The 8,203-nt window shown below is 38.6% G+C and overlaps 1 pseudogene; it reads left to right on the plus strand.

Annotated features, from left to right (window-relative positions):
• The first annotated feature begins 2,673 nt into the window (after nt 1-2,673).
• LOC113325582 lies at nt 2,674-2,773 on the plus strand (annotated as a pseudogene).
• The last annotated feature ends 5,430 nt before the right edge of the window (nt 2,774-8,203 follow it).

Below are 8,203 nucleotides of genomic sequence, written 5' to 3' on the forward strand. Positions count from 1 at the left end.
GCATGAACAAGGAGAAACAGTTACCATTGAAGCAAAAGAGTTAAGGAAAGATATTACCGTGTTGCATGAGATTGGGTTACCTCCCAAGAAGTGCTAAGTTTTAAGTCTTCAGCCAGACATCAAGTTTCATAAAATGGCTAGTTACCTTTCAAATCATATATCAGTAGTCGAAATAACTGTGGGTCATCAAAACCAAATAAAACTGCCACTAATATGAAACAACTGCACAGGATCCGAAAAAATAACATAAGGAGCACAACCTCATTGAAAGTTTCTTGCAAGACAACTGGATTGGGCTTCATATGAGTGTCTTGAAAAATAGATTCATCCGAAAAACGGGACTTTAATAGCTGGATTTCCTCCTGGATATTATCAGGAGGATCGGGTTGAGGAGTCTGAATAGACTCAAGTGATACCTCATATGCAGTAGGATCGAGTCCCAAGTTAGGGACTTCTATTTGACGATCACTACCCCCAAACTTAGAATTTTGGGTGTCTCTAAATAGAGTAGTCACAATATTCCTAACTTCTAGACCATCAGGTTCCTGAAAAAGGTCAATTGCTTTCTCTGAATTATAATAGGGTGGTTCATCCTCTAAATTCTTTTGAGGTATACTAGCTGTAGGACTTATATGTTTCATATCCTGTATGGTCAACCCTAGAGTTTCTTTATTGTCTTGAAGCACGATTTCTGGACTGCTGTCCTGATCGGATGCTATAATCACAAGAAAAGTCTTAGATGTCCCTAAGAATGCAGTTTTAGGGTCCAACTTAGGAGGCTCTTCTAAACAAGGGATTAAGGTAGACTCAAAAGCTTGTAATGGTTCGAACCTAGCTTTCCATTTATCAGTATCTAACATAGGAATAGAATCCAACATAGCAACCTAGCTTTCCACTTGTTCAATGTTGCTATCTTCGTCGAAATCCATGTTAAAGTGGGATAGACAACTCTCTAATGGATCTTCCGATGCGATATTTGGTAATGACTCCTGAACTAAGGTTCCTATCATGTTCACCTCTTCAATGCACGTGTCATCTAGCTCAGAATGTAGCTTATTGACATTAAAAATATTTAACTCAATAGTCATATTACCAAAAGATAGATTCATAATACCATTTCGACAGTTTATGATCGCATTAGACGTAGCTAAAAATGGGCGACCTAAAATCACAGGTATCTGGTTCTCTGAGTCAGGGACAGGTTGGGTATCTAGGACCACGAAATCCGCTGGATAAATAAACTTGTCGACCTCAATAAGAACATCCTCGATAATACCTCGAGGAATTTCGACAGACCTATCATCTAACTGCAGTGTTATCTGAGTAGGTTTCATTTCACCAAGTCCTAGCTATAAGTGCACATGGTACGGCAGTAAGTTCACACTGGCTCCTAAGTCAAGTAAAGCTTTTTCTACCCGGTGTTTACCTATTGTGCAATCAATGGTTGGGGAACCTGGGTCTTTGTACTTTGGAGTGGTAGTGTTCTAAATGATTTAACTTACATGACTAGATAAAAAGGCTTTCTTATGGATGCTAAGTTTTCGCTTTCGCGTACACATATCCTTAAGGAACTTGGCATAAGCAGGAATTTGCCTAATTGCATCTAATAAAGGAAGGTTTATGATAACTTGCTTAAAAACCTCCAATATGTCATTAAAGTTCGATTCCTTCTTTGTTGGTGCTAACAGCTGGGGAAATGGGGCTCTAGGCACAAGATCAGACCTCTCAGGAACCAAGTCAGCATCATTGGAAATCCCCTCAGTTAGCGGTCCTGAGGGATGAGATCCTGAGGAGTGAACTACAGTATGTTCACTATTGGGCATGTTTACCTGATTGTCTACTACTCTACCACTCCTAAGGGTTCTAATAGCATTCAACTGATTCGATGGTTTTGCACCTACTTCATGAGCTCCTCTAGGGTTGGGTTGAATTTGACTAGGAAACTTACCTCTTTCTCTTAAAGACTCATTTATATGACTAACCTGGGTTTTCAACTCGGAAATAGCCTGAGATTTAGCCTGACCTATTCTCTTATTTTCTTATATACCTTGAGCAACAGATTGCTGAAACTGCATAGTGTTACGAGTTAACAAAGCAAGAGACTCTTCTAAACTCATAATCTTCTTATCCGGAGGGTTATGAAACAGTGCCGGGGCTGAAGGATTCTTAGTATAGCCAAAACCTGGGGGAGCTTGAGAGTTACTAGACTGACCTTGATTCTGGCCCTTAGACCAAGAAAGGTTGGGATGGTTTCTCCAGCCAGGATTATAGGTTTCTGAATATGGGTAAAACTTCTAACGGTTATCAAACCTTGTGTTATTATAGAGACCATTGGCTTGCTCTTCAACAGTATTGCCTTCCCAAAAAGGCTCTATTCTACCACTAGTATGACCCATTTCTAAAGCTTCTAACCTTTTTTCTATAGCAGCAATTTTGGCATCTGATTCACAGATTTCTTCTACCCTATTAACGTTTCCTCTGCCTAGAAGAATTTTTTTTTGGGGTACCATATTACTTTCCCATTGTTGGGTCTTTTCGGCGATTTCATGCAAGTATGTCATCACATTATCAACTGTTTAGTTTTCAAACCCACTTGTACACATGGACTCTACTGTAGTTGTGGTGGGATAATCTTAACCCTCATAAAGGATCTGAACTAACCTAACCTTTTCTAAACCATGATGAGGACATTGGGATAATAAATCATTGAACCTTTCCAAATACCTATACAAATATTCTCCCTCCTATTGTGTAAACGTGCATATTTGCGTCCTAATAGACGAGGTTTTGTGCCTAGGGAAAAACTTGTTCAAAAAGGCGGATGTAAATTGTTGATGAGTGCTAAAAAGTGCATATTTCTATATATTTTTCTTGGCATTTAACTCATCTTTTGTGCATTAATTCTACATTTTAACCCATATTCTGTATTTTCATTGTTTTCAAGAATAAATATTTTTATTAATTAATTTTGCATTTTTAGGTAATAAATAAAGACTAGATGAGTTGCGGATCGAAAAGTGCAAAGACACGGAGAAAGCCGGCGGAAACTCTAGAGGAAAATAAGTGCAGAATGCGGTATGGAAGACTCAAGGATGAAAATGGGCTCACAAAGGAAGAAATTGTTCTTAAAGAAGAAGTGGGTTCAAGATTGTTTAAGCCCAAACCCATTTTCTAAGCCTAAAATCAATACCCAAACCCGTTTCTCTCCTTCACCGTCAGATTGAATCCATTCCATCATCCAACGGTCGCTCCATCAGAGTCCATCGAGTTTTGATGTTCCTGTCTAACACTATAGCACCTAACTCCATCTCAGACCGCCAGTTTTGATGTATCCCAGATCCAAAGGTCGCTTCATATCCATTTCCATCAAGCCGTTGGATCATTCTTTCATCTTTTCATCCTACGACTTTCACCATCCAAACATCAAGACTTGATGAGTCTGCTCAACACCCAAGAACCCAAATCCATTAACCCAACCAAACACCCCCTACTCCAAAAATATCGAACCCATCTTCTTCTCCTCCCTTCTCTGCACAGCGACGCTGTCGCCTCCGCCACCAACTCCATCTCAACCACCACAACCACCAACACGAGTTCTCATATCAGCCAACAACTACACCCCATCATTCTCCTATCCCCTAGCCACTCATTACATCAACCCCTCAACCTATTCTTCCCACTGAAACCCTAGTTTTAGGGGTTGATGAAATTAGTGAGCTAGAAAGGCAATTGAAGGTGTGGGAAGCATCAGGAGACCATAAGGAAGCATGGGTCGACGTACTCAAGAGTTTTCAGAGATTAGGTAAGGGCTAATTCAATTTTTGATAAAACCCTAATTTTGGATTTTTGGGGATTTTATGTTTTAATGATTGTATGTATGAATTGAAAGTATGGGTGAGAGCTACTGAGTGAATTCAGAGAATTAGGTGAGGTTAATTTGTATTTTTTTTACAAACCCTAATTTTGCTGATTTGGGGGAATTTTGGGGTTTGAACTGTATGTATAAATAGGGGACTTTGGGTGTTGTAGAGAGTATGCCTGGATTAGCCAGAGCACCACCTTAGAGGCCTGGACTAGCCAGTGCTCTCTACTGTTACTTCTTGTTTAATTTCATGTTCAGTAGAACTCAATTACATTTGTTCACAATGTTTGTTATGTTCTAATCCACTCTTTCTAGGGTGTAGATGAAACCCTTAGTCATATGTTGAGAAAATTTCTGTTCAATTTAATGTTCTTATGATGTTCACTGTTGTAGGATGATTACTAGCTAAAGCATTCAAATGCACTTGTGATGAGTTGTACTGTGAGAAGACAGTTCATGCTAGGAGTGAATTAGATAACATAGCTAGAATTATTATCCATTTTATCCTGTTAGGGACGATAGTTAGCTAAATTGATCAAACGAACATGTGATAGGTTGTACTGTAAGAAGACAGTTTATGCTAGGGGTGAGTTAGTGAGAATGGTTGGCATATTATCCATTTTATCCTTCCCTGGAAAGGAACAAGAACATAAGTTGAATAGATATTGCCTTAGCTTAGGATTATTGGGTGGATTCAAATGCCCTAGTGCTTTTAGTCACTAGAAAGATTTAGAAAACAACACCAGCTCCCTCCTTGTCCCTGTGGACTTCCCCTTATTTGCTCACTTACTACTTTAGATCCTGTATACTTGCAGGTTTAGGTTAAAACATAGTTTTAGGTCTCATTCCTTTAGCTAACAAGTTTTTGGCGCCGCTGCCGGGGACTCGGTGGCGGCGCATATGTTGTTTTTCTTTCCTTGCATCATTTGTTGTTTACATTGCATTCTTGCTGTTCGCATCTTCATCTTAGCTTAGTTTGCATCATTGTAACCTTGTAAATATTAGTTACATCTTGCATTTGGTCTTTGCATTGGCATAAACTGCATACCAACCATTTTTTTTTTCTTGACATATTGCATCTGTTCATATTTGCATTCTGTAGTTTTAGTCTGCATCTTAGTTTAGCTGCATTCTGTACTCTGCAATTCTGCATTGTTTAATAGTCATCTGCTTTCTTAGCTTCTTGTCATTTTGCATATTAACCTGAAACTGCAACTGCCTTCTCACTTTGATTGCCAACTGCACTGCACATCTGTAGCTGTAACCAGCACTTTTGTTCTACCATTTCCCCTACCACTTAACCTGCTTACTGAACTAGAACTGAACTCATAATTTGAGTGTTCAGGTAGCTGGTGCAAAGAGAAAAGAGCTGAAAATTGTCCTTGTGAAGCCATTGTGGTGTTGCAAAGGAGATGAGAGGAGCTGGAAAGGCAAAAAGCAACTGGTTTGTGCAAATGCAATCAAGGGGTACTTGAGAAGCTGTTGCTAGCAGCACTGAGAACCAAAGACTGCAGCTGTTGAAGTTGCTACACAGTCAGTTCTGTGGGCTTGAGTTAAACAAAACACTGCTGGTGCCAGAACTTCTGCCTGAAGCCTGCTGGGCATGTTGCTGAAGCCTGAACCTGCCTTGCTGATCTGTTGAGCTGGGCTGGGCTGGGCTGGTGCTGTTGGAGTAGAAGTTGTGACCCAACTGGGCTTCAACAAGAGCTAAGGATGATCCAAAGCCCAACTGGGCTTTTGCAACCAAACTGAACAGCTGGGCTGTGCTTCAAAGGTAAGCCTAAACCCATTAAGAGAACCCAACCTGTGGGCTTCCATTTTTAATTTGTGGGCTTGTAATAATTTTTTCCTTTTTTTTTGTTGGGCTTGTAATTTAAGTTAACTTTTGGGTTTGTATTTGAGCTTAACTGTGGGATTGTCCCTATCAAAATTTTGGGTTTCAAAAACCCAACAAACAACCTAAACAAGGTTAACTGAACCTACCAACTCAGCTGGGCTTCATTAGTTTCTGGGCTTGCTGAAGTCGTTAGTGGGCCGTGTACCCAAACTCTAGGCCGAAAGTTGGGCTCTGTTTCACAACAGTTCCCAAAACCCATTGCCTCACCAAAGCACAACCAAAACAGTGGGCTTATCCCAATAAGAACCAAATTTTTAATCCCATTAAAACCAAAGTTTTCAAAACCCATAAAAACCAAATGTTTCCCATCAAAAACCAAATGTTTTTCATTCCCATCAAAACCAAAATTTTCCCATAAAAAACCAAATTTTTCAAAACCCATAAAAACCAAATGTTTCCCATCAAAAACCAAATGTTTTTCATTCCCATCAAAACCAAAATTTTCCCATAAAAAACCAAATTTTTGAAAACCCATAAAAAACCAAATAGTGGGCTTTGTGTCTTTTAAATATGGGCCAACCTCGTGCTCTCCATGAATACATGTATCCCACAATAAAAATTCCATTATCATGTATTGTCTTACCTCAAACCAATAACCCTTTTACAATAAATGCAAGCATGATACAAATACTTCCTATATTTCGAGGGTTCGATTCTGAGAATCCCTATACTCATGTAAGAGAGTTTGAACAAATTTGTCGGACTATGCAACCTGATCATATGTCCGAAGACTCTCTGAAATTGTGTTTGTTTACATTTTCTCTAAAGGAAAGGGCCAAAACATGGTTTTACGGTTTGAGACCACAATCAATCAACACTTGGGACCAACTCACAGATCTATTTTTCAAAAAATTCTTTCCACATCATAGGACCATCACTATTCGTCAAAGTATCAATTTTTTTGTCCAATTGGATGAGGAAACTGTTTTTCACTATTTTGAACGTTTTAATGATTTGTTGAGCGAATGTCTGCACCATGGATTTGAGAAGTGGAGACTTGTCGTCATCCTCTATGAGGGACTAGACTTTAAATCTCGAACCATGGTTGAGTCTATGTGTAATGGTAAATTTATTGATAAATCTGTGGATGATGCATGGAAATTTTTAGCTGAAATTGCAGAGAAAACCCATCAATGGGAATCTGTTAGGGAAACAGGGACAACGCCACATGGTATGAGTCACCCCCATGAGTTAGAGTCTTATTCTTTTGATAGCTCCGACCTTAGGATTAAAAATTATCCTAGATTGCAAAATCCCTATCATGATGATGATGATGATTATGATGAAGAACATGTCTATACTGAAAATGTTATGGAACCTTTGGGTTCAAATACATTAGGCTTCTCTGCCTCGACCTTCATGAATGATGTTTCTTCTAGTATTCCATATACATGTGATGTTGATACTGATTTTGAGCATGTGCATCTGTCCTATGAAGATGACTTAGGTAATATAGAATCTTCTGTTGACACTAATATGCATGAAAATATAATTGTTGTGTCTGATTCTCTACCTGGGTCATGTTGTGATGTTTCCACTGATTTGCCGATGCATGAGAATAATTCTTCTGATGATGTTGATGATTCTGATTTGTGTGAGCATGGTGAGCATGTTGTGACACTTGTAGAAGACTTAGCAGATGTTGATTTGATTAATAATGATGTGACTATCTTCCTACATAAGTCACAATCTAATGGCCTTCCACCCAACCTAGATTTGGTTTGTAACAAAACTTTTAGACCAACTTTTTTGAAAATTCCCAACCTAGGATTGGAACTGTGTGCCTCCCAAGTCCTTTTGGACTATTTTGCATCCAAATACAATACCTTTAAGGAGCCACAGTTGGAATATGCATGTTTTCCCGTCCCTAGCAAAGTCCATTTCGAGTTAGACCTTGTGCATGATGAACCCCCAAAACTGCGAGATTTTGTATCCAAAATTTTATCTGTTGAAAAATCCAGGTTTGGGGTAGCTCATTTTGTTTCACAGCTTCACTTGCATGCCTATCATATTATTATTGTGTGAAGCTGTTGAAATGTCTACACTTCGTTTTTTGGGTTGATCCTCAACTCTTTAGATTGTTAGTGTATGGTGAATTTTCTTGTATATAATCTAGTAGATAATATTCTAGATAAATCTTTTGTTTCTTTTGTATATATTGTGCTAATCGAATATGATCTCGGCTAAAAAATGTTGGATTCTAGCCTTGAATAACGAGTTCTAATCTTGCTTTCGCCGTCAAATTGGGTAATCTCTTTCCTTTTTCTCTACTCAGCATGATCCTCTTTGTATGTTGTATTACAATTTTGTTCATCTTTTGAAACATTGAGGACAATGTTTAGTTTAGGTTTGGGGGTAAAGAGTAGATACCACGATAGCATGCCATAATTGAAAACAAGAACTCCTTCTTTTTGAAAAAATTAAAAATTCCAAAAAAAAAAAAA

Source organism: Papaver somniferum, chromosome 11, assembly GCF_003573695.1.
Source record: "Papaver somniferum cultivar HN1 chromosome 11, ASM357369v1, whole genome shotgun sequence".
NCBI lineage: Eukaryota > Viridiplantae > Streptophyta > Magnoliopsida > Ranunculales > Papaveraceae > Papaver > Papaver somniferum.